This window comes from Myotis daubentonii, chromosome 17 (genome assembly GCF_963259705.1).
Source record: "Myotis daubentonii chromosome 17, mMyoDau2.1, whole genome shotgun sequence".
Taxonomy (NCBI): Eukaryota; Metazoa; Chordata; class Mammalia; order Chiroptera; family Vespertilionidae; genus Myotis; species Myotis daubentonii.
The window spans coordinates 7,666,713-7,694,187 of NC_081856.1; the positions used below are offsets into that span (position 1 = coordinate 7,666,713).

Genomic DNA, 27,475 nt, shown 5'->3' on the forward strand with positions numbered 1-27,475 from the left:
TAGGGGCAATCAGGTAGGCAGGCAGGTGAGCAGTTAGGAGTCAGCAGTCCCAGATTGCAAGAGGGATGTCCGACAGACATCCGCCAAGGGGTCCTGGATTGTGAGAGGGTGCAGGCCGGGCTGAGAGACCCCCGGAGTGCACGAATTTGCACCGGGCCTCTAGTTTATAATAATAACTAAGAAACAGAAGCTAGTCAAGTAACTCATCAGAGTACTTTCATGTCTATTTTCTTATTTCCTCTTAGATAAACTTGTGGGAGAAGTAGGACTAGATTCTTACAGATGAGGCAACAGATTGAGAAAAGGTAATTAACTTCTCCAGAGGCAGAACTAGGCCTAGAGCATATTTGTCTTGTGCTCCTCCGTCACCGCATAATATCTGAGTGGCATGTAGATTTGTGCACAGGTATCTGCGCACACATACAGTGAACCCTGCACACACGCCATGCCTCTATCCAGGAATGACAGCTATAGTCATGTTATTGTTCCTAATAGCAGCATATCTTAAGAAACTCAAAAACAATATTTTTGTTGTTCGGATGAATATAAAATTGGTTTTTTATAATAGCTACTATAATTGCTACTTATGGTTGTAATATTTTTTTCTAAAAACTCTTACCTCAAAAATTGCCCAAAATATAACTCTCGAAGGAATTTTCAGTCTCATTTTTAATCAGAAAAATGTAAGTTAAAGAATCTTTGACAGATCACTATTTTTCAACTATGTGTGCACTTATCTGTGCATACACATATATGAATGCTGACAAGGTTTACAGTATAATAGATACATAGAAACTTTATAATCCCATATAATAAAAGTCTAGGTGGCATCACGCGTGACATCATCACAAGATGGCTGCCACAAGATGGCTAGCAGGGGAGGGCAGTTGGGGGTGAGATCAGGCCGGCAGGGGAAGGCAGTTGAGGGCGAACAGGCCAGCAGGGGAGGGCATTCGGGGCCGATCAGGCCAGCAGGGGAGCAGTTAGGCATCAATCAAGCCAGCAGGGGAGCAGTTAGGCGGTGATCAGGCTGACAGGCAGAAGCAGTTAGGGGCAATCAGGCAGGCAGGCAGGCGAGTGGTTAGGAGCCAGCTATCTCAGATTGTGAAAGGGATGTCCGATGGGATCAGGCCTAAACCGGCAGTTGGACATCCCCCGGGGGGGTCCCAGATTGAAGAGGGTGCAGGCCAGGCTGAGGGACACCCCCCCCCCCCCGCAAGAATTTCATGCACTGGGCCTCTAGTTGTCTTATAATTAAGCAATGTTTTTTAGAAATCAATATGGCAATATGTAGCAAATTTGGCAATTGTAAGAAATTGTATACTCAATTTAGTTACCCATGCCTGCAAGTTTATTCCAAGGATATTATTTAGCAAAAACACACAAAAAAAATGATGCGCATTAAAACATTTTTGTAAGAGACCCCTCCTCCCTTCTCCCCAAGAAACATTTTACAGTTTTAGAGTTTCATAAAGTATAGATGATCATAATCAGCATGGGAAAGTGTTTGATATATGCAAAGACAGTGTACAAAATATATGTTAAATGTGCTTGTTGAGGACTCTAGGAAGTTACAAATGAAAGTTGCATATAACAGGATTATGCATATAAACGTTTGTATTTTCTTTGTAATACTTGTACCTTTTAGTTTGTATCTCTTTACACTATTTCCCTTTAGAGAAAAGGCTTTTACTGCTGTCTGAACGTGTCTGTGCCTTCTTGAGTGGGACTTTTCGTCTTTTTCTCCTGGAAAGGGGTTTGGAGACTGGGTTGTTGGGTTTGTTTAATTGAGCAAGTTCTGCTGGTTGAGGCCCAAACTAATCTGTTGTTCATCTTACCCTATTTACACGCTAATGCCTAAGGCAACTATTTTCAAGCCTTTTCATCTCATGGCACACATAAAGTAATTACTAAAATTCTAGGGCACACCAAAAAAATGTATTTTTTGCCAATTTGACAAAAAATAGGTGTGATTTTGACTCATTCACACCAGACAGCTGTTGTTGTGTTGGCTGTTGTCACTGTTTTATTTTACAAATCTAAGGGCAAAGAGCTCAGTGCCCCGGACTAAATAGTCAGGTATTGCATGTTTTAAACATTCTTGCAGCACCCTGGTTGAAAATCACTGGCCCAAAGGGATTGGTATGCTGATGACTGTTGGTAAATCATTTTTCCTTGATTTCCCTCCACGTAGCAAACAAAAAAGCACTTTTGAAGATTAACAGTAAATATGCCTTAAAAAGCCAGCTCTGTTCCTGCCCTCCCTCCTTTTTATAAAAAATATCCATCTTTAAAGCATAACATTGGGAAGTTCTCAGTGTGATTTAGTGCAGGCTCAGCTGTTATCTCATCTGAAGGGTTCGCTAGAGGCTGGAGTTTCCCCACAGTCCTGACCGCGGAGAGTGGAATGTGGTACTGACGTCACAGCCGCTCCTGGGAATGTTTTGCATTCTTCTTCCTGGCAGTGGTCAGGTGGCTTCCAGCAAGAGTGAAGGACAACAGCTTCCAAAAAAGAAAAAAAGAGAGGAGGAAAAGAACAGTTTATAATCAGACTATTGTGGAGGAGGCACTTTTATTCTGAGCCAGAATTGAAATTAGAATCAGATGTCTTGCATTCTGATACTGCACGAATGTTAAATGCATTGATTAATGACTGTAATAGCTGAGCTCTTTGGTCTTTTTACTGAACTTAAATTCTGAAACTCTCTTTAAGGATTACGGAAAAACAACTTCTTGTAGCTGACATTTTAACTATGAAAAGCAGCTTTCTGAGTGTACAATGAAGAAAAGGCACACTTATTCGTAGATGTTTTTAAGGTCTGTTAATCTTCTAAAAATTCACTTCTGTAACCTAAAATCTTTGTTAAGCTGTTAATGTATTTTGTGCTAGTCAACCATTAATTGAGGGGGTAGTTACATTTCAATTAAAGGTATATGCAGATTGAAATATCTGCTATGAAGTTCTTTTTCCCAAAATACTTACATTTCCATTGTTATTTCTGTATATTACATTACTGGCCAAGCCAAATAATCTAAACAAAACTTAGCAGCTTCTTAATATAATAAACAGAGGTTTTGCCAAAGGCATGCAACTCTGTAATAATGTGTGCAACAGAAAGTTGGGCAGTAATTGAATTACATTTTAAATTAATTTGTGTTTTCCTTCTAGCCACTGGATACCTTTATTCAAATTTACTATACTGGTTTACCAAATCACAACTTGTATGTTTGTATATTTTTAAATAAAGTACTTTATTCCTTTTTCTTAACCAATGCCTTTCTGTAGATTTTTACTTATTTTGATGAAACAGCAGTTAGATTAACAGCAGTTCTCCAGTTTAAGTGAATTGTGTTTGAATACTTTATGTTGTACATTGAAATGGAAAGTTGGATTCATGTTGTAGGTCATGTTGCTGGTAAGGAATTTCCAGAAATGTAGAAAAGTGCCGACTCATAGTATACAATGGACTCATCCAGTTACACAGAAGGGCTTGAGGGGGTTTCCTGAGCTCTTGGCTGCCGCAAACAAAATATGCCACTATTATGTACTATTTTATTTTAGACTAGAGGCCCGGTGCATGAAAATTCGTGCACTTTGGGGGGAGGGGTCTCTCAGCCCATCCTGCATGCTCTCACAATCCCGGACCCCTCGGGTAGGGTCCAGTCCCATTGCAGCATGGCTCTGGTACCCCTGGCCAAGGGGGAGGGACCAAGAGGCCAGTCTGATCGCAGCTAAATTTACTAAAAACGTTAAATATTGGCTGATGGGAATTAAGAGAAAAACTAGGATTTGTTGCCTTTAATTTTCCTGCTCTGTTCAGGTTCCCCGGAGCCTGCAGGCGGGTGGAGGGACCACGACTCCCAGATCGCAGCATGGCTCTGGTTCCCCAAAGCCTGCGGGCAGGAGGGAGGGACCAAGAGGCCAGTCCAGTTGCAGAATGGCTCGATTCCCATAGCTCCCTACTGTCGCCATGCCATGGGCGGCCGGCGCCCACAACTCCCTCTCACCGCCACACCGCAGGCGGCCAGGCCCCAGGACTGACTCCCGCTGCGGACCCAGAACTGACTTCCACTGTGCCAGCCGGGACCCTAGCCTGGTGTTCAGTCGTCCGTCTGGACGTTTAGGTCGTGACGGACCCTGGCTCTTTATATATTAGGATGTAGGACTGGGGTGGAGGAGGGGCTATTTTAGTGCTTGGGTTAAGGTCCTTGATAATAGCTTCCAAAATGGTAAAAGTTCCAGAATTGGGAGGGGGTCGACGTGTGTGTGTTTTTCTGTAGTCTGTTAGAATTTGGGAAGCAGGCGGTTTTTGTGATAGTCACCTACTGTTCTCTTCTGCTCCTTGCCCCACTGGTGGGCCTTATGGAATGGGGTGAGCTCTGTAATATGTCAGTCATAGTGGTGCTTTATTTTTTAGGAGAATTGGTCTAGGAAAAGGCCTATGGTATTATATCTTTTATGTCTGTGACTAGAAGTCACTGGATCTAATAACAATTTACTAAAAACTTTAAGTATTGGCTGATAGGAATTAAGAGAAAAACTAGGATTTGTTGCCTTTAACTTGCCTGCACTGTCCTGGATATTTTACATTTATTAAAGTGTCTGAATCTGAAGTTACTAATTGAGATTTCTTTTTCATTCATTTGGTATGGAAATGATTGCAAGGTTTAGAGGAGAGGGGCTTTCTACAACAAAAATTCACCTTTCAAACACATCTCCGCTCCCACAGTTAATATATTCCAATGTGTTCATCCATCATTTTCACAACCATTTACTGAATATCTGCTCTGTGGCAGGCCAGTGCTGGTGCTATTCTACTGACGACCAGAGCCAGGAATATATGTCCACAAATATGGAAAGCATCCCTTTAGGGTTGCTATGGTAGAAATCTAAGGGTAGAACACTATTTTAAAACTATTTCCTGATTTTCTTAAAAGGAGACAAAAGGAAGAAATATGTGCTTTTGAACACAGCCCCACACAGTGGGGACTGCTGTAGAGGCTTAGCCTGCACCTTAGAAAGTCACTAGCTACAGTCGTCTAGTGTGCGCCCCAACAATAAGCACAAAGTCAGTTCGCTTTTATGTCTGTCAGTGTTGTCTTTTCTAAAAGATGGAGAAGAAATCATTGACCTATTTCATAGATTGTTCATGAGGGATTATTAATAGAATGAATATTTCCAATATTCATAGTATCTCATATTTCCAAATGTGAGGTATCATTCTCTATCTTTTTAAGTGTATGTTCTCTAAACCGTAGCAAAGAAGGATCTTATTAACATTTGGCTGACATTCTGTATGAGAACCAAGTGAATACCAATGGGTGGTAGACATCAGCTGTGATGCAACTGAAATAAGACAGTGTTGTGGGGGCACCCTGGCCAGTGTGGCACAGTTGATTGGGCATCATTTTGTGCACCAAAAGGTTTCTGGTCCCATTTCCTCTCAGGGCACATGCCCGGGTTGTGGTCTCAATCCCCAGTAGGGGGCTTGCAGGACACAGCAGATCAATGTTGTGCTCTCTCATCGATGTTTCTTTCTTTTCCCTTCTTTAAAAAAAAAAGTGATGAAGGGGCACTGAGGGCCTGTCACACTGTCCCCAAAGGCTCCTTGGCAAGACTCATGATCCCTTTGGGCACGTAATCTACAAAGCTCAGGGCCAGAATAATCACCTATGTGTTTCTTTAATAATAATTATAGGACTTTAATGATATATATTTATGTGATTTCTGTCTATTTTTGTCAATTATGAAATTCTAGGATTACATTGCCTAAACTGTCTATACATATCTTGTAAGTATATATTTAATGTTTATTGACTAAATAAATGAGGTTGCTCTACTTTTTGGCAAAATTACATTCTTTACTCTGTAGACCCTCATGTATATACACACACATAGTCCATGGTATGCTTTTTAAATTGTGGTAAAATATTCATAACAAAATTTATCATTTATACTTTCGGTGTATTCAGTGGCATCAAGGGCATTCATAAGATAGTGCAAGCACCACCACTGTCCATTTCCAGAACTTTTTCATCGTTCCCAAACAAAGACTACACCCATTTAAAAAAATTTCCAACCTCACTCCCCACCTGCCCCCAGCTCCTGGTCACCTCTGTTATGCTTTCTATCTCTATAAATCTGCGTATTCTAGGTAACTCACATAAGTGGAGACATACAGTATTTGTCTTTTTGTGTCAGTCTTGTTTCACTAGGAGTACTGTCCTCAAGCTTCATCCATGTTATAGCATGTATCAGAATGTCATTCCTTTTTAAGGCTGAATAAATATGCTATTGCACATCTATACACCACATTTTGTTTATCCTTTCATCTGTTGATGGGCATTTGGATGTTTCCACCTTCTCACTATTGTGAATGATGCTACTATGAACATTGGTGTACAAGTATTTGTTTGAGTCCCTGCTTTCAGCTTCTTTGGGTATATACCTAGGAGTGAAAATGCTAAATCATATGGTAATTCTATGCTTAATGTTCTGAGGAACTGTTACACTGTTTTCCATACCAGCTGTACCATTTTACATTCCCACCAGCAACGCACAAGGATTTCAGTTTCTCAGCATCTTCACTAACACTTGTTATTTTCCCATTTTTTAAACAGCCATTCTGATTAGTGTGAAGTGGTATTTAATCGTGGCTTTGATTTGCATTTTCTTACGGACTAGTGATGTTGATCACATGATACACTTTTAAATTCTGAAATACCTCCCTCTAAGCAGACATTATTATCTGCAAAATAAAAGTTTGCAACAAAGATACGAAGAGTTCCTCATCGACCCTTCCTTACTCCAATACCAGTGCTTCTCTTGGTGGTTTGATGTGATTTGCATGTCTGTGGCCACAGGCCACCCTTAGATGGCCACTGCTCTCAGAGTTCAGAGAAAGAGTAGGTTTTCCTCCAGTCAGCTCATCCTCCTACAACCTATTCTTTTGCTATATCTGTATCAAATTCAATAGGTATCCAGAGGATTGTGTTTACTTACACAGATCTTAGTTTTAGAAAAACCAAGCTTTTAACCTAGAACTGTAATATATAGGCCTTAAATAATTGGAAAAGAAAATGTTGTGAAATTAGTACTATACTGTAAGGACATCTTGAAATCATGAAATCAATGAAATGTTTGCTTATTTATCTACTAGTAATTTTATGGTTTCATTATTTATATTTAGTGTTTAATACATTTGAAATGTGTTTTGGTGTATAATATGAGATAGGGATCAACTTTAATGTTTTTCCAAATAATTTAATCAGCTTGACTTCCTAAGTAATTTTCCCTCACTGATTTTGTTGTTGTTGTTAATCCTCACCTGAGGATATTTTTCCATTGATTTCTAGAGAGAGTGGAAAAGAGGGGGAGAGACAGAGAGAGAGAAGCATCGATGTGAGAGAGACACATTACTTGATTGCCTCTCGCACACGCCCTGACCAGGGCCGGGGATCAAGCCTGTAACTGAGGTACATGCCCTTGGCCAGAATTGAACCCGGGACCCTTCAGTCTGAGGGCTGACACTCTGTCTGCTGAGCCAAACCCACGTGGGCTCTCCCACTGATTTTAAATGTGCCTGCTGGCCATGAGTTTGACATGCTTGCTCTATTTCATTGTATTGACAGTCTGTAAACCTTGCCCTAAATTAGTACCTTACTGGTGTATATGAATAATTTATAAATAAATAGGCTTAATTGGGGAATATGATCTTAAAAATTTTAAGCAAGATGCATCATTAGTTTCAGAAACAGTTAAGTTAGTCAATAAACACAAAGTCTGGTATATTTTTAAATTTTACTTCTTGCTATTATATTGCCTCTTTCACTCCTCATTATAACACAGATTCATCTTGAATCCTGGGGGAAGGAGGAGGGTTAGCTACCAAAGTATAACCTGAATTTTGCTACAGATAACATAGTCTCCTTGCATGGACTTTGAATATGGAGTATCTATTACTTAATTCTGTTAGTTTTCTTTGTTTCTCAGTTTTCCTGAGGAATTCTAAAAAGAAGTTTTAGAATTGCCTCTAATAACAGAGTTTTAGAATATGCCTCTAATAACAGAGAGACTAATGGTTTATACATACTATATTAATCAATGATCTGCTAGCTTGCTATTGATCAGTTTAACATTTATTTCCTATTGAAATGGGTACACATATGGAGTGTTTAATATGAATTGAACAAAACTTGAACTTTTGAATTTTATGCTTGTATCATCAAGCTCCAAGAAGTCTGGCTCAAGAATGTTTGGTTTGTTTATTTTAAAATTTAAGATCCAGGATATTTGTATCCTGGATTTTTTAATCTTGGTCTCTTAGCTGATTTCTACCTCTCTCAGTCTAACCCAGCAGTTCTCAACCTGTGGATCACGACCCCTTTGGCAGTTGAACAACCCTTTCACAGGGGTCACCTAAGGCCATCCTGCATATCAGATATTTACATTACGATTCATAACAGTAGCAACATTACAGTTATGAAGTAGCCACGAAAATAATTTTATGGTTGGGTCACCACATGAGGAACTGTATTTAAAGGGCCAGAAGGTTGAGAACCGCTGGTCTAACCTTTGGCAGCTCAAGACAGTGTGTTAAAGACAGCATGAAAATTCTTAACTTGTTTCCTTAAAAAGAAGATAATCATACTTAATGCTTAGTGTAGGTTATTTCCTTTAATCCCTAACACAAACATAAGAGAGCCCTTATCTTAAATTTAGCTAGGGAAACTGAAGTCAGGAGATTTAATAATTTGCTAAATATCCTACCCTTAGTAGGATCACAAAGCTGTGTGACACTGGGCATGTCTGACTCCAGAATGATATTCTAGTTAACTGGCCTCAGAAAAGAATCCTAGCACTGTCATAGACTGGCTTTAGTGTTTAGCGTACAGGTGAGTGGGGAATGTCAAGTTTTCTTGACTCTATCGTATCGCAGTCTGTTGATGATCCTGAGGAAATTTAAACAAATTGGATGAGGCTCAAAGAATTTCCTGGGGACATGGCTGCAGAACTGTGGCTTTACCTTGTTCTTCAGTGCCATACAGCTTCCAGGTGAAGGTGGACATGGTCTTCGCTTCTTCAGAGGAAAACGCATGTGTAGCATTTTAAGAATGAATATTGGACCCAAGTTTCCTGCCAGCAGAGAGAGGGGTGTCTAATCGGAGGCAAATCAGGCATCGGAAGCCTGACTGGTACCTAGAAGGGTGGCTCCAAGGGGAAGTTGAGGGTGACATTACTCCGTGTTACTGTAGAGATGGGAGTGAAGTTGCTTTGACTAATAAACTAATAATAACTGTTTCCCATATCTTTATTTCCTTACTACTTTCACCCTAAAAGAAAATAATTAAAACCAAATAATTTACGTCTTGAGTATTATGGAATGTTTGTTGCTGTAGATGGAGAAAAGGAGGATTTTAGGAAAAAAATCCAGACGATTCTGTTCTTAAAGAAGAGAGATCCGTTTCCTATTTGGAAGCATGCCAGTCAGTTTTTGTAGATGGAAATCTAATCGAATCAGCAAGATATGGCAGTATTTTGTGCCAGTGAAGGATGTTCCTAGTTCTTAGAAATATATGAGCAGCAAAACAAGACTTGAGTGCTAAGGGGTCTTCCTGTTCCCTCTGCAGTCCCTCATTTTGGATTGTTTACTTTTGCTCTGTGGTTTCTGCAGCATCCGTATTATGTGACTGTATTTACTCACATGTACTTCCCCTTGCGTGGTATCTTTCCTCACATTTGTAAAGAAAGTATTTTAAAGCTCATTTATTTTCCCCATTTGGTTGTCAGCAGCAGGAAAAGCTGCTGAAGGTGGGGTCAGAGCCAGCGTGAAAATGAGGGCCTGTGAGCTTGAAAGGAAAGAGTGAGTTTCTGCTGTCCCTGCTGCCAGAGTGACCTCAGGCCGACACCCTCCCCTCTGCCATTTGCAGAAGTTGGGCAGGATACAAATGTGTTACTCTCAAAAATTACAAAATACCACCATGTTGTATGTACAATATTCTGTTGCTTGCTCTTTTTAAAAAAACAAGAGAAGAAAATATTTGCCAAATTTTTAAAATGTGGTTTTAAAATCTATCTTTACATTTTAATCATAAAAAGTGTTTTATTTACTGGATGTTCTTATTTTGGGTATTTTTTTTTTCCTGCAGTTAGTAATATTCTGTTGCTGAGAAAGCTCTCTATACAGTATTATTTGTGAAATCTGTAGAAACCTAACGATGTTTCTGCCATATTGTTTTAAAACATTTAAAATAAAGATTTTGAGCTTTTTAAAAGCAAGTTTTTCTTTCAGAATTTAAACCTTAGTACCACTGCATTTTCACCTAAATTCCATTGTGTGAGTTGTCTGGTATTTTATTAAAAACCTATTCCATCCTATTTGACCCTAACCAGACCAATAAGACTGAGGCATTGCACAGAGGTGGTCTTTCCTAGGACTGTAGCCACAAGTGTCAGTTCTGTGACCAAATAATCACCGCTGTGGATTGGGAGCAAGGCACATTCCCACTGTTCATGGAGTTTAAAGACTGTGTGCTTTAGGGGAAAAGACCAACTGAATACAGAGGTTTATGAACCCTGACCTGTGAACCAAGGTCAGGGTTCATTTCTCAGTCAGGGCCTGTGTCCAGGTTTCGGACTCAATCCCCAGTAGGGGGCATGCAGGAGGCAGCAAGTCAATGATTCTCTCTCATCATTGATGTTTCCCTCTCACTTCCTCTCTCTGAAATCAATAAAAATATATTTTTTAAGTGTAACTTTAATACTTGAGCTGTTTAGAAATTACTTCAATTTAAATAATGTAGAATTTCAATCAGTACCGGTTGCAGTCCGGGGGGCTGTTGTCCTTTTGACTTCAGTGCTGACTTTCCATGTTAGTTCGTGGTACCGGTTCCATTTGCTCTATGACGTAGAACAGATTGCATCTAGGCGGGCCTCTCTTTCTCTGTATGACATGGTGCTGTGTGAGGATGCCTCTCAGATTTTTCTTTTAATAATAACAACAGCACAAGCAGACATAGTCTTCTCAGTAAGTGCTAACTTCCTCGGGAAAACAGAAGTGCGGTGAACATCATTACATAACCTAGTTTCTCTGGTGTTAAAATTTTAGCATTTGAGAACTATTGGGAAGTCTTTGCACAGAACTGTGGGCCCTTGTGTTTTCCTGTCTTTGGGTAGAGATGGCTCTTTGTCCACATCCCCATAAGAAGCACAGTGACAGCTGGACTGTGTCATGAAGTTTCAGGCATGGCCAACTGGTGTTGGTTTGACTCACAGTCCTGACTCCCAGCACAGAGGTTGTCTTATGGATCAGTTCATTGCATTGACACCTGCATACAATTACCAAATAAAATAGAGAGCACTGAAGTAAATGTGAATTTCAGGTAAACTAGGGTATAAACTTACACTAAAAAGTTATTCATCATTCATCTGAAATTCACATTTAACTGACTGTCCTATATTTTATTTGGTAAATCTGGCAACTGTATGCCTAATAATTCATATAAAATAATGTCATTGTGGGGATGAGCAATATTTCTCCTTCTGTAGGAATCACCTAAACCTTTAAGGTTGGGAAGTCTTTTCTTCGTAATTATTTCTTCAATGCGCTCCTCCCATACATCCCAATGAAAATGTATATGGCATGTAGCTCATTGTTTCACATTCCTGACAGCAATCCCTGTGGGCTTCTATAATCATAGTATCATTTTGGTAAGGCTCAGGCACGGGCAGCAGGTGGGTAAGATCCTGACTTCGGACACCCTTTCCCCATGCCACATACAATCCCTTCACCCCCCACACTCACCTACCCCCCAAACTGCAACCATAGATTCAGGATTAGCATTTGTCCCTTCCCAGAGTGATGTTCCTGGCCAGCTACAGGCGAATAAACCTTCTGGCACATTTCTGGGGGTGCTTGGGCCAAAGTATGTAACTTTTCTCATTCTCTCAGGATCTCAGAGAGTTCTTATATTAAATTATTCAAATGGCCCAGAGAACAAGAGGGGAGTTGATGGTGCATGATGTAAGAGAGAGGTCAGAGGTTGGAAGGGAGCAGAGAGAATTAAGTATTTTTAGTACCTTATAAGACTTTAACAACCAGTGTCCAAAGGAGAAAGAGCAGAGCTAACAATTCCTACCAAGGGTGCAGGTTGTGGGAATTCAGACATTTCTTCCACAGGATTGCTAATATTATTTGATAGCAAAATTTAGTCTTTTTTTGTAGACTTTTTACAGAAGGAAGCTTTTATTTCTACAGGACTTCATTAATTAAGGAAGACACACCCTATTTTGAATTGGATTTCCTGCTAGTTCTGATCGGAGGCATTCTTCCCGGACCAGAGTGAATTCGGTCCCAGTGTTTGCTTGTAAAACTGAATCCAGTCATTGTATTTGCAGCTTGGCTTCCTGCCTGGTATTAAAGTACAGAGCAAACTTCAGCTAGTTACTCCCTGTGATTCTATGTCCTCCATAAAGAGCAGGGAAAGGAGAGGGGAAAACCCAGAGGGTGACTGAGTTCATTTACTTACCACTCCAGAGGGCAGCTGTGTGCTGCCTTGTCATCACATGATTCTTTGGAGAATCCTGATATTCCAGTTACCGGAATAGGAGACAGCCTTAAAAAAAAAAAAAAAAAAAAAAAAAAAAAAGCCAACATAAATAAATCAATAAAAAAGACTGGTTCTCTCTTTATGGTTCAAGCATTAGCATTACCTGCTGAGTAAACCCACTTTGCTACCAAGTACAAGTTAAAAACAGGAGATTTTATGTTTCTCCCTCTTTTCAAAGTTTTGTGTGTAAAGAAAGAACTTCTATAAGGAGTGATCACAAGGCAGGAATGTGGCACTGGTGGCTGGTCCAACCTGACTGTGCCCACTGATTCGTCCTGGACGGAGCCCCAGGTGCTGCAGGCTGCCTTCTGGATTTGTGGGTAAGATCTGCCCTTCTCCCTGGAGTAACAGAAAATATGACTCATGTGCTCATTGTAACTCCAGGCACCCCCCTGACGATACCTGACAAAACTCAGCAGATTGTGGATCAGAAAGGATTGTTTCTTCATTAAATGTGAGGGGATCTAGATGAATATAATGGCATCAGCCTGAGTACCCTTAGGAGAATGGATTTATTGTGATTCCCCATTAAACTTAGCGCCCCAGTTTTATTATTTAATTCTAATCTGGCCCATTGGATTAGAGCCAAGTTACCTTTACTTAAGACTTAGTTTTATATCAGTGGAAGAAATTTGAATGTTTAATTGAATAAATTTCAATAAATTTGAGTTTAACAACTAGAGGCCCGATGCATGAAATTTGTGCAGGAGTAGGCCTTCCTTCCCCCGGCTGCCGGCAGCAGCTTCCCTCTGGCACCTGGGACCCGGGATTCTCTTGCAGCTCTGGCTTTGTCCGGAAGGTCTTCTGGTCTAATTAGCATAATATGCTTTTATTATTATAGATGAACAAGGAGTCTGCTACCTTACTACTACTTTGCTAGGTGCTAAAAGAAAACTATGAACATTTAAGACACAGATTATGGGGAAATCATATACTTCCTTTAGATACAAACCTTAAAAACCAGCAAATTGTCATATAGCAACAGAACATGAACAAAATAAAATTGGTACCTGCTTGCATGTTTTATGGAGATGATACCTTCAGCTGCCTAATGTTCAGAGGAATCAAATGTGCAGAAGTGAAGAAATGGTTGACAAGATTCCCAAAGCTGACCATAGGGTGCAGCAGGGATGGTTGCAACTGAACATCCAGGGATGAACATGGCAGTGCTTAAAGGGGCCAGAATGAAGCAATCACAAGTTCTGACTTCCAGTTTCTGGACTGACACTATAAGGAACTTGGAAGTCATCACTCCTGTTTTCACAACAAGAAAAAAAGCAGAACAAACAAAAATCAGCAAATCTTTTCGATCCAACTGAATTTTGAGATCACCACTCTTCTGCCCCCAGAATTGGAGAGCCAGACAAGAGGATGCAGAGAGTCACAGCTTCCCAGAGCAGACGCCGGAGCAAGAACATCCACTGGAACCAGCACCAGGGTGGAAAACCTCCCGTGGCTGGAGGCTGAGCGTGGACAAGCTGGGGAGTTAAAAACGACAAGGGGCTCCAGTCTTGGGAGGTAGGAGGGGCCGTACTCGTGTGAGCTTTACTACCAGGAGCCCTGCCCGGTTCTCGTGGTGAAGACTGGATTCTAACTGGGGGAAGGGAAAGTAGCCATTTTGAAATATGCCACAGCAATCTGTTCTTAAGAAGGCCTACTCTCAAGAAAAACAAACCAGACCCTAACTTGAGGTTTTATCAGTGCCCGGCTGACCTGAGGGGAAGGGAATACCCAACTCCACACGGCTCTCGCCTTCCTGTCTCAGGAAGGAGGGACAGGCAGAGAAGCAGTTGAGAAGGTTGCAGTCCGGAGGCAAAAGCCTGAAAGCTAATCGTAGGGCTGAAGAACACGTCCCCTCTCGCCACTGCCTTCCCACCGCACCCACAGGGCTCCTGCATAGCAGCAGAGGAATACAACTGAGAGAGCCACGTGCCTCAGACTTTAGCTAAGTAGATGTCTCTAGGGACGTGCAAAGAAAACAGGAGAGACAAAAACACAAACACCAGAGAAAATTTTTTGCTCTGACAACTACAGTTACATCAGGCAGTAAAGACGGAGTAACTCCTGGCCTGATAAACATAAAACCTCATGCCAAAAGCCTATATACCTTAGTTCCTTTGACCCAGTGTATCACAGCTGGCTCTTAACAAAAAAATTACAAGGCATTGTAAAAGCCAAAAGTTATCGTTTGAAGATAAACAGTGCAGGCATTAGAACCAGACTTAGTTATTGCAGAGATGTTGGAATTAATCAGACTGGGAATTTAAGACAACTATGATTAAAATGCTAGGGATGCTAAAGGAAAAAGTGGAGAACATGCAAAACAGATGGGCTCATCAAGAGAGTGGACATAGCCAAGTAAAGAATTAGTGAGCTTGCAAAAATGTCAGTACAAACTTCCAAAGAGGAAAAAAGGGAACATAATATCTAAGAACCGTGGGACAATTACAAATGGTGTAACATATACATAATGGGAATACCAGAGAAAAAAGAAAGGAAAGAAAGAACTATTTAAAGCAATATAATGATTGAGAATTTTCCAAAATTAATGATAGGCAGTAAACTACAGGTTAGGAAACTCAGATAACATCAAGCAGAATTAATAAAACAAAATCTATACCTAGGCATATCTTATTCAAATGCAGAAACTCAAAGACAAAGAAAAGCATGTATATCCTACAACTTTACTGTATTTGTTTATTATTTCTAATAGTTGTTTGGGTTTTTTTGTGGTGTCTTCAGGGTTTTCTATATAAAAAATGATGTTATCTGCAAAAAGTGATGATTCTGCTTCTTTATTCCCAAGTTTAATGCCATTATTTATTGCTCTTACCTGATTACTCTGACTGGGACTTCCAGCACTATGTTGAATCACAGTGGTGAGAGTGGACATCCTTGTCTTCTTTCTGATCTTAGAGAAAAAGCTTGCAGGTTTTCACCACTGAGTATGGTATTAGTTGAGGGTTTGTCATATATGGCCTTTATTATGCTGAGGTATTTTCTGCTATATATACTAACAATGAAATTTTAGAAAAAAAATTACTTTTACAATGCAACAAAAAGAATGAAATACTTAGGAATAAACTTAAAGGATGTGAAGGACCTATATGCTGGAAACTATAAGATTATTAAAAGAGATTAAAAAAGATACAAAGAAATAGAAAGTAACATTTTGTGTTCATGGGTTGGATTAATCATCATAGTTAAAATGACCATGTTATTCAAAGTGATATACAGATTTAATGCAAAATCCATCAAAATCCCAATGGCAAGTCTTAAAGAAATAGAACAAAAAGTTATCAGATTGGTATGGAGCCATAAAACACCTCAAATAGCCAAAAGCAATCCTGAGAAAAAGGAAGGAAGGTAGAGGTATCACACTCCCTAACTTCAAACTATACTACAAAGTGACAATAATCAAAACAGCATGGTATTGACAAAAAGCAGACACACAGACCAATGGAACAGAATTGAGGCCCGGGAATAAACCCACATGAATGTGGGCAAATAATCTTCAACGAAAGAGCCAAAGCGTACAATGGAGGAAAGGAAGCATCTTCACTAAATGTGCTGAGAAAACTGCAGAACCTTTTTTTTAATTATCCTGAAGCACAGGTTTCAGAAGTTGTATATTTACTCTTAGGGAAAAAATTAGGAAATACGTTAGAAATGAATCTAGCAATTGCATTTCATTATGTACAGTAACCATTCCAAAATAAGAAAAACTTTCTGAAGGAAACTGAGAAAAATTTATTCCACCACGTATGTATTGGTGCCTGCCAAATTCTTAATTTGGTACATACTATACAAGGTAAACAAAAATAGAAGATGGCCTTTTCAGCTTTCGGCTGGAGGAGGCTTAGGTGCAACTTTCTTCCGTTGTCTGGAATCCGGTTCATCTGACATCAGGGTCTGCACCATGATGCTGAAGTTCGACGCAGTCAGATCAAAGTCATATACCTGAGGTGCACTGTGGGGAACCTGTGCCACATCTGCCCCAGCCCCCTGGGCCTGTCTCCCAGAAAGGTTGGTGATGATATCGCCAAAGCAACGGGTGTTTAGAAGGGCCTGAGGATTATAGTGAAACTGACGATTCAGACCAGACAGACCCAGATTGAGGTAGTGCCTTCTGCCTCTGCCCTGATCATCAAAGCCCGCAAAGACAGAGAGAAGAGAAAAACTCAGCACAGTGGAAATGCTGCTTTTGATGAGGTTGTTAGCTAGAGAATTCTGGGCTACCCTGTCTGTGGGCTGCCACCCTCATGACATCATAGATGACATCAGCAATGGTGCAGTGGAATGCCCTCTTAGTTAAGAACCACAAAGGAGTGTTTCCATTAATGTTTCAATTAAAGATCATTTGACAACCAAAAAAGATCATTTGGTACACCAAAAAAATATTGTATTTTTTGCTAATCTGACCCCCCACATAAAGTATAATTTTGATTCATTCCCACCAGGTAGCAATTATTGTGTTGGTTGTCATTTTTTTACTTGACAATCAAAGGGAAAAGAGGTCATAGTCCCTGACTAAATAGTCAGGTATTTATATTTTAAAAATTCCATGGCACACCTGTTGAAAATCGCTGGTATATAGCCTTTCTCCCCTCAGTGCACAGTGAGTGAGGCAGTCTTGAGGAATTGGGTATTAAGGCACTTTGTATCTGAGTTTTTACTGCATCTGGTAAAAATCCCAGTGGCGTGACAAGAACATGACAGTGTCGCAGCAAAACAATCATGGACAGTTCTCATCTATTAAGAATGTTAACTCTGTCTACCTGACAGGGTTTGTCATGAGAGCTGAATAAAATAACAGAAGCAAAATTCTCACCCAAGTAGAGATGGCTCCGGCTTTATGAGTTTTATGTGACCCTACACTAGCGCCCAGTTCCCAAAGCTCCCCGGAGACCCATGTTCACTCCTATTACATTGCCTATTGTCAGCCAGGAAGAATCTTCTCTCTCTGTTGTGCCAAAGAGAAGACAGCTAATGGAAACGCATCTGTAGCCTAGTGACCTCAGGCACAGAGCCATGTGATGTGAAGGCAGGATGACCTCAGATGGGTGTGTGCTTTCTGAGTCACTGGGTGAGCGTGCATGGTGGTTGTCGCACACTGGTTCCCAGCCTGCCTCCACCTGCTCTGCCCACCCCCTGGGCTTCACTCTTCCGGGGAGATGGTGGCTATGATCCTGTGCTCTCACTGCAGGAGGAGCAGCACCTCCCAGGCCTGAACTGTCATCTGGGACCTAGATATCCAGGCTGAAAAATTCCTGCTTTTTCTTTTCTGGAACTCGTGTGTTATAGTAACACATCTAGCCTTTATAGTACTTGAAGGGAGACCTGTGGTTTGCCATCAACATGTAATGCCCAAACTACATGTTATAATTTAAACTTACAGGTGAATGTTTAGGACTAAAAGTTGTCACAGGTAATATCGTGGTAGGGATAAAGCTTAGTAACTTTAGATTGTCTGCATGTCCCCGACCTTGCTACTTTTTACTTTTAAAAAAAAATTCATTGTTGAAAGCATTATCTATGTCCCACTGTTTCCCCCATTGACACCCGCCAGCCGCACCCCTCTCCCCCAGTCTCCCACCCCAGGCCTTCACCACCCTATTGTCTGTGTCCATACGTTATGCGTTAATGCATACGAGGTCTTTGGTTAATTACCTCTCACCCACCCACCCTCCGAGATTCTGCACTCAGTTCCATGCTTCCATGTGTCTGGATCCATTCTGTTCATTATTTTGTTAAGATTCCACATATGAGTGAGATCATGTGATACTTGTCTTTCTCTAACTGACTTATTTCACTTAGCATGATACTCTCCAGGTCCCTCCATGCTGTCTCAAAGAGTAAGAGATTCTTCTATTTTACTGCTGCATAGCATTCCATGGTATAAATGTACCAAAGCTTTTTTATTCATTCATTCATCTACTGCTAGGCACTTGGGCTATTTCCTGATCTTAGCTATTGCAAATTGTGCTGCTGTGAACAGGGGTGCATACATTCATTCTGTTTGTTGTTTCGGGTTTCCTAGGATATATTCCTAGACGTGGGGTCACTGGGTTAAATATCAGGTCCACTTTTAATTTTTTGAGGACACTCCATACTGTTTTCCACAGTGGCTGCACCAGTCTACATTCCCACCAGTAGTGTACTAGGGCTCCCTTTTCTCCACATCCTCACCAGCACTTGTCATTTGTTTATTTGTTAATGTTAGCCATTCTGACAGGTTTGTGGTGATAACTCATTGTCGTTTTAATTTGCATCTTTCGGATGAACAGTGACTTTGTGCATAGTATTTTCTTACAGTCCTTTGTATTTCTGTGGTCTCAGTGGTTCCTTCTCCACTTTCATTTCTGTTTTTATTTATTCGGGTCCTCTTTCTTTGTTTCTTGATTAGTCTGGTTAATGGTTCATCAATCTTGTTTATCCTTTCAAAGAACCAGCTCTTGGTTTCCTAGATTTTTTGTATTGTGTTTTTAGTCTCTATGTCATTTATTTCTGCTTTAATCTTTATTATTTCCTTCCGAAAAACTCCCAGCAAAAAACTTACTCTGGGCTTTTCTTATTGTTTGCTTTCTAATTATTTAAATTGTACATTTAAATAGTTTATCATTAATTTTTCTTGTGTTTTGAAGTAGGCTGGTAGTGCTATGAATTTCCTCAGAACTGCTTTTGCTGTGTTTGAGAGATTTTTTGTTGTGGTGTGTCCACTTTCATTTGTTTCGAGGAAGATTTTATTTCTTTCTTAATCTCATTGGTAACCCATTCATTGTTTAATAACATGCTTTAGCCTCCATGTGTTTGAATGTTTTGGGGTGTTTTTACTGTACTTGATTTCTAATTTCATTCCGTTGTGATCCGAGAAGATGCTTGGTATGATTTCAGTCTTCTTGAACTTGTAGAGACTTGTTTTGTGTCCTAATATGTGTTCTATCTTTGTGAATGATCCATGTGCACTTGAGAAGAATGTATATCCTACAGCCTTGGTATGAGATGTTCTATAAATGTTAATTAAATCTATCTGATCCAGTGTGTCCTTTAGAATCACTGTTTCCTTGTTAATTTTTGTCTGGAAGATATATCTAGTTATGTTACTGGGGTGTTAAAGTTCCCTACTATGACTGTATTGTTGTTCATCTTTCCCTTAAACTCCTCTAGACTTTTTTTTATATATTTAGGTGCTCCTATACTGGGTACATATATGTTTACCAGGGTTATATCCTCTTATTGGATTGGTCCCTTTAGTATTATGTAATGACCTTTATTGTCTCTTGTGATGGCCTTCATTTTGATGCCTGTTTTTTCAGATATGAGTATTGTACCCCAGTTTTTTTTTCTTTTCCCTTTGCATGGAAAATTTTTTTCCATTCCTTCACTCTCATTCTGTGTGTCTTGTTCTAAAGTGGCTCTCTTGTAGACAGCATATAGTTGGGTCATCTTTTTGTGTTCATTCAGCTACCCTATGTCTTTTGATTGGAGCATTTAATCCATTTACATTTAAGGCTATTATTGATAGGTATTATTTATTGCCATTTTAATCCTGTATGCCTAGGTTTCTCTCTCTTTTTCTTCTCATTACAGTAGTCCCTTTAGCATTTCTTATAATGCTGGCTTGGTGGTGATGTATTCCTTTAGCCTTTTTTTTTTTTTTTTTTTTTGGTCTGGGAAGTTCTTTGTTTCACGTTCTAACTTGAATGATAGTCTTGCTGGATATAGTAATCTTGTTTTCAGATCCTTGCCTTTCATTATCTTGAGCACTTCATGCCATTCCCTTCTGGCCTATAGAGTTTCTGATGAGAAATCATATGACAACCTTATGGGAGCTCCTTTATAAGTAACAGTTTGTTTTTCTTTTGCTGCCTTTAAGATTCTCTCTTTGTCTTTGTTTTTGGCATTTTAATTAGGATGTCTGGGTGTGGGCCTGTTCGGGTTCTTCCTGCTGGGCACTCTCTGTACCTCATGGACTTGTGTGACTTTTTCCTTTACCAGGTTAGGTATGTTTTCTGCCATTATTTCTTCAAACACATTCTCTATCCCTTAATCCCTTTCTGCCTCTTCTGACACACATACTATGTGAATATTGTTATATTTCATGTTGTCCCACAGCTCCTTAAGCTGTCCTCCTGTTTCTTAATTGTTTTTTTTTTCTTTTTGGTTCTCTGATTGAGTGGTTTTTTTATACTCTGTCTTCTAATTCACTGATCCAATCCTCAGCTTCCCGTAATCTGCTATGTATTCCTTCCAGTGTGTTTTTATTTTTGTTATGCTATTCTTTATTTCCAACTGTTCTTTTTTCATAGTTACTATCTTTTCACATGCTGTTGAGCATCTTTACCATCATTAATCTGAACACTATATCAGATAAATTTCTTATCTCCATTGCATTTAGCTCTTTTCTGGATAATTTGCTTGTTTTTCTTGTAGGGGTTGTTTTTTTGTCTCCTCATTTTGGTTGCCTGTTTGGGTTTGTGACTGTATTAGGTCTGCTACGCCTCTCAATCTCTAGTTCAGGACAGTGTCAAATGCTGTTTCAGTAGATCAGGCAAAGACTCAAAGCCTCCAGAGACTGCCTCTGCCTGCAGACTAATTCGATTTAGTCTTGAGTAGCCCTCAGGCAATGGTCCACAGATGTAATGAGAGTTTTTCCAACAGGGCAATTGCTTCTGCCTGGAGGCTAATTATTATTCTCAATCTCTTAATGGGCCCCAGAAACTCCACACTATGGGGCTAGGTATGTTCCAATAGGGTGGGTCAACTGTCTTCCCCCCAGGCCCATTGGATAGCAAATGTCTGTGTAAGAAAGATGACTTGTGCCTTAACTGGTTTGGCTCAGTGGATAGAGCGTCAGCCTGTGGACTCAGGGGTCCCAGGTTCCATTCCGGTCAAGGGCATGTACCTTGGTTGCGGGCACATCCCCAGTAGAGAGTGTGCAGGAGGCAGCTGATCAATGTTTCTCTCTCATTGATGTTTCTAACTCTCTATCCCTCTCCCTTCCTCTCTGTAAGAAATCAATAAAATATATTTTAAAAAAAATAATAATAATAAAAAAGAAAGATGACCTCTGCAGCATGAGGGAATGACTACGTACAGGAAACTGGGGTGTCTGCCATCTGAGCTCTAACCCCAGAGCTCCCAACCCTGACTTCTGCTCACACAGCTCTACTTTATTCTGCCTTCCCTCTGCCAGAGCACAAGATGAGTGGCTGCACAGGGAAGTTTGTGCATTGGCCCTTAAAGAGGGTGCCTGCATTTCCAGTTTTCTTTCCCTGGCAGACAGCAACCCTGCTGCTTTTCACAGCCAGATGTTATGTGGGTACCCTTCTCAGTTCTGGTGCTCTCTGCTGGGGAGCCCAGCTTGGGGATTAGGTCCCACAGTTCTCAGTCACAACCCCCCACAGCTGAGATATCTCTCCGGAACTTCAGTTGCTGTCTGTGGCAGCGTGGCCAGCCTTTTCACACCTCCGCCCTTCCTACCAGTCTATGCGTGGTCTCCACTTTCCATCCTTGGTTATCAGGGTTCTCTCCAGCTAGTCTTCAGTTGATTATTCAGGAATTTTTTCTTTATTAATTTTAATTCCAGTTTGGTCCTGGGAGCATGCCTGTGTAACATCCACTTACTCTGCCACCATTTTTAATTTCCCTAGTATAACCTGTTGCTATAGAAATTTTGAAACCAGGCAACCAATGGGTCCAAGCTGCCTGTCAGTACTTGAGCCAATTCAGCAGAGACAAGGTTGAATCATATATGAGCATTATTCCAGTAATGCCGGCATTATGAGAGAGCAGCAGTTTGTCTATGAAAATCTGCTCTCAGTACTTTTTACTTTCTCACCCTAAAGTGCACACTCCTAAACCATGAATGGGTTCTTTCCCAAAAGTTCCTTTCTTAGACTTAGATTGCACTTTCCCTAAGAACACTGATAGAAATCAGTGCTCCAATCAGGCTGGCTTCCAAAAGTCTGGTCCACACTAATGCATTCTAGCAGTTTACTGATAATGAAACTTCAGCTTCCCTTCACCACATTGAATACAAGTCCAGGTGCTATGGACATATGTATGTCCCCCTGGAGTGGGGAAGATCAGAGGGAGAGGATAAAGGAGAGAACTCTAGGTATTTTGGGTACAGGATATCTCAGTGAAATTGGAAACACATTCCTGAACACCGAAACCTGTCTTTATTGTTTTCTTAGAGAAGATACCTATCCAAGTTAGCCACTGCTCTGAAGTTGGCAACAAAAGTTAGTCACAGGAAGATTATATATGGCAGACAGTGAAGGATAAGTTCATTCACGCTAATCTGTACAGGTGTTTGGTTATTTCCTAAATTGGAGGCAAGTGGAAAACTGGTTATATACTCTTTAATGTATACATTTCTCATTTTTCAAAACATATTTAAGCTGCCTCATTGTTACTGTGCTAAATTGTAAATAACCAATGGACAGAAACTAGAGTTGGCTTACTTTTTCTGTATAACCTGAATGCCACACTACATGGCTATGTTATAAATTCTTAATTTATGTTTTTGGCCAACGTTTTATATAGAATCATCTCAATTTGAATTTGATGAACCTCTGGTGTATTACTGAAGATGTCTAAGATCTTTTCAAATATGTAACAAACTTTTGAGTCATGTAATTGGTTTAAGAAAATTGGTTCTGTTGCAGAAAAGTGCTGTTGTGCATGCAATTCGAATATTCTTAAGAACAGATAGAGCACTTTTCCATAACGTTAATACAAATGTTTATATCATGCAAATGTATTCAGTGTGTCATGAGCCTACATAGCTGCAATTAAACACAAGATACTTTCCCCCAAAGGGGAAGTGTCCTGCAATGTCTTAATTCCAGTAAGATACCAGTAGATAATGGACAAATGAAGGTTACACTTAGAATTTGTGGAGGATTATTGTCTTTAGAAACCCAGTTTGAGTTCCATGTTAACCTTCTAACAACCAAGTGAAATATGCACTAGTGTCTTGTGCAGTATCTGACCCTTATCTATAGATTTTATTATCTTTTGTGGTTGCTGCTGACGTGGTTTGATTGAGTCTTTGAGGAATGTTTGCTCTTGTTTATTTCTGTAGTTTGTCACTAGTTTATCATGGAGTATTCCTTTAAACAGTTAGCCCTGTAGAACAAAAGGAAAATAAAAGCAGTTTGGGTGCAAGGAGGCGAAGATCCTTAGGCCCCAGCCCTTTGTCTGGAAGGCCTCAGGTTCGCTGCGTCCAGTTCCACTCTCATGTCTTTAGGTGCCTGACAACCGAGCTCATTCTTTTTCTCTCCGACTTGCTGCTGCCTCTTACATCTAGCAGCTCCCTGAGGATTCCCAGCTTCCTGAAAAGCCTCCGTTTTAGCCAAGTAGTTCAAGCTATATAGGCAATTTGCCAAAAATTTCCTGGATTTGCTCCGGAACTAAAGTCCAAGAAACCCAATGGAATTGCTTTTATATATTGCACCAGAATTACACCAACATGTTCATTATGGCTGCCTGCGTACTTCTGATACTTTTTTCTACTTTTCTGATTTTCACTAATTATCTATAATGGCCATTTATGACTTCCATAGTCAGAGAAAACTTCATTTTTCTTTGCTGCACTCCTGTCCTCTCCTTTATGTATCTCGGAGTGATCAATCTGTTCTTAAATCCACAGCTACTCCACTTTTTACCACTTTAAAAGTTAGTATTTGCATGTGTTTTTCTCCAAATAAATAATTAGCATTTCACTTAAAAGTCCCTCTACACTCATTGTTGTAAAGTAAAACTGAGTACAATTTTTTGTGCCTAGAGGTGTCCTTGCTAGGTAACATATTAGATCATTTAAGGCAGAGTTAGATCAAACCCAGCGTTTCTATTCCTGGCTTCATAATCTTGGTAAATAACTCTGTCTCCACTTCAGTTTCCTTAACTTTAAACCTGTGAGCTAACAGCACCGACTTTGTAATATGGGCATAATGGAGCACTGAGGTAAGGCACCCAGGGCATCTAGCAGGATGCCTGGCCTGGGGCAGGTGCTTTATAAAATCTTTGCTATGGTTAATGATGGCTTGAGTAATACATGCATTCAAATCAAACTCGAGGTATGTCCCCAGGGTACACTACAGTCATGGTCACTGAAGGATGGGGATATGTTCTGAGAAGTGCATTGTTCGGTGTTTTTGTCATTGTGTGAACATCATAAAGCGCCCTTACACAAACCTGGATGGCACACACCTAAGCTGTATGGTATAGCCTCTTGCTCCTCCGCTACAAACCTGTACAGCATGTTACTCTAGTAAATACTGGAGGCAATTTTAACACAATGGTAATTATATTTATGTATCTAATATCCAAACATACAGTCAAGTATGGTATAAAATATATTTTAAAGTGGTTCGCCTGTATAGCGCTTACCATGAATGAAACTGGCGGGACTGGAAGATGCTCTGGGTGAGTCCGTGAGTGAGTGGTGAGTGAATGCGAAGGCCAGGACATGACTGCTCACCACTGTAGACTTTGAGAACATGTACGCTTAAGCTACACTAAATCTATTAAAAATACCTCTCTTCAATAATAAGTTAGCCTTAGCTGACTGTAACTGTATATAACTCTCACTTTATATAATTTTTTAACTTTTCAACTCTTTTGTAATAACACTTAGCTTAAAATACAAAACATTGTATATCTATACAAAAATATTATCTTTATATCCATATTCTATGAGGTGGTTGTTTATTTTGTTTTGTTTTGTTTTTACTTTTTAAGCTTTTTTGTTAAAAATGAATACACAAGCATACACATTTGCCTGGGTCTACACAGGGTCAGGATCATCAATATCACTGTCTCACCTCCACCTCTTGTCCCACGGGAAGGTCCTCAGGGGCAGTGACACTCGTGCTAACGATGAATACCTCCTGAGGGACCCGCCTGCGGTTCTTCTTGAGGAGGAGGCACTAAGCAATAGTTTTTCTGCTCCATTGTAATCCTATGGGACCACCTTCATTTATCTGGCCCCTCAGTGACTGAAATGGTGTTATTCAGGTATGACTGTGCTAGGGCCTGTGACGTGCTGGTCATATCTATGTGGTAGTATAACACGTGTGTTTTCCAACTCAAGTATTGTATTTACTTTAGAATTTCCACATGGCACATCCAAGCAAGATTGCTCTAACATCCTGACACTTAATCCCAAAGCCGCCTCAGTACCTGACTTTTAATCCCAAAGCTTCCCCATTTAATCCCAAAGCTTCCTACCACGTACCTTGAGGCCGTCCTTTGGACCAGCTCCCTCTGAGCCATGGCTTCCTCGGGCTGTGCCTCATAACTCTCCTCCCCTCAGCGACCTGAAAAATCAGTCAGCGGCCTCTCTTCCCAGAGGCACACGTTACATTCTGTTTTCAGCCATTGCAGTTGATCTTCAGCTGCACTTCTCTTTGGAGATTGCTCACTCAGTAGTAAGCTCCTGACCAAGTAACTTTTCATTTCCTTGGCTTTTACTGTCCTGGCTACAGCCTTCATCTTTGTCTCTCCCTTGCCTCTGCTCCTGCCTTCCTGCAGGTCGCTCACCCCATCTCTCGTCCGTGGATTCCTCATGTTGCCTCGCCCAGTGGCTACTTATCTCCTGCCCATTCCATATGTAAGAGTTCCTGTGTGTTAGCGTGGAGCCTTATAAACAATGGTTGGCACATATTTATTTTATTATATTAAATATGTTAATATAAAGAAATGCTTATCTAATAACATTGGGAAGTGGAATACTGAATTTTCTCTGTGAGGCATGATTACAACTGTGACATATATTCATAGAAAGACATAAAGGAATTATACCGAAGTATTCATTGCAGTCTGCTTAATGCATTTTTTCTCATTTTTATTTTTCTAACTTTTCCAACTTTTGTATAACGGTCATGTATTACTTTTATAACCAGGAAAAGATTGTTTTCTTTTTTTCTATCCTCCCCTTAAATGTATGTTAGAATGATCACATCCATGAAAGTATGATTTCACCCAGTATGACTATAGTCTTAGACATGTTCTCTTCTCCTTCTATTTGCTATTATATAATATAGATTTCCCCATTCTTCTGATTGGTATTTGTGACCATCTTATTAATGTCATAATTACATTGGTTTTAAAGATAACCAATTTTAAATAACCTGTTTATATTATAATTACCTATGTAATAGATGATGGTAGGGATTTGAATTCTCAGTTTCAACACTGAGGTCATCTTACACTTAATTTCCTGAAGGGGCAAAATGAAAACAATTCACAGGAGTGCCCGGAGAACGGACAGTCTCTGGGGAAAGGCTCTCTCTCCACTTGTACCTTCACCCCAGCTGACAAGGTGAAGTGGTTGGGGCCAAATATGCAGGGCTCTCCACCTCCGGAGAAGGCCCGGTCAGCAGGGAAAACGCTGACAAATGCATTGTCACCTGAGGTGGCTGCTGCGGATCAGAAGACTATAGACAGTGTGCAGTCCAGAACTAGCTTGACAATGTGGTGCCACTTTTCAATCTTGAGGGGAAAGGATCTGTTTTTCCCACTCATGACTTGGTAAAGGTTTATTTAAAGAAAACAATATTAAGACAGTTTTTTCCTTTAATGTTTTGTCTTTGTTAAACAAGGCACACCTGTTTTTAGGACTTAGTCATAGGCATGGGGGGAGTTTTTATTCATACTCCTTGTTATATATAGTTCTATCTTCCACCCCTCCCAAACCTACCTCTCTGACTTTCCTCTTACCATCTACCCAAAATGCACTCCAGGTCTAGTCTTTGTTCACTTTATTAGGAAAGTTTCCGACTGCAGTCTAGAGAGAATTTCTTAGGTCTGTTTTGATTTTTGACAGTTCTTTTTAGCAAGTATGCTTCCTGGTATT

At 40.2% G+C, this 27,475-nt stretch overlaps 1 protein-coding gene and 1 long non-coding RNA gene across 9 annotated transcripts in view; one reads left to right on the forward strand and one right to left on the reverse strand.

Moving 5' to 3' along the window:
• Positions 1 to 27,475, forward strand: part of SPIDR (scaffold protein involved in DNA repair) — a 285,105-nt gene that overhangs the window by 160,244 nt on the left and 97,386 nt on the right. The gene's annotated exons all lie outside the window — the stretch shown is intronic.
• Positions 1,235 to 13,996, reverse strand: LOC132219937 (uncharacterized). The gene is made up of 3 exons (XR_009449641.1): positions 13,620 to 13,996; positions 12,529 to 12,615; positions 1,235 to 2,502 (listed from the first exon to the last, which is right to left on the reverse strand). It is a non-coding gene; the product is annotated as an uncharacterized LOC132219937 (long non-coding RNA).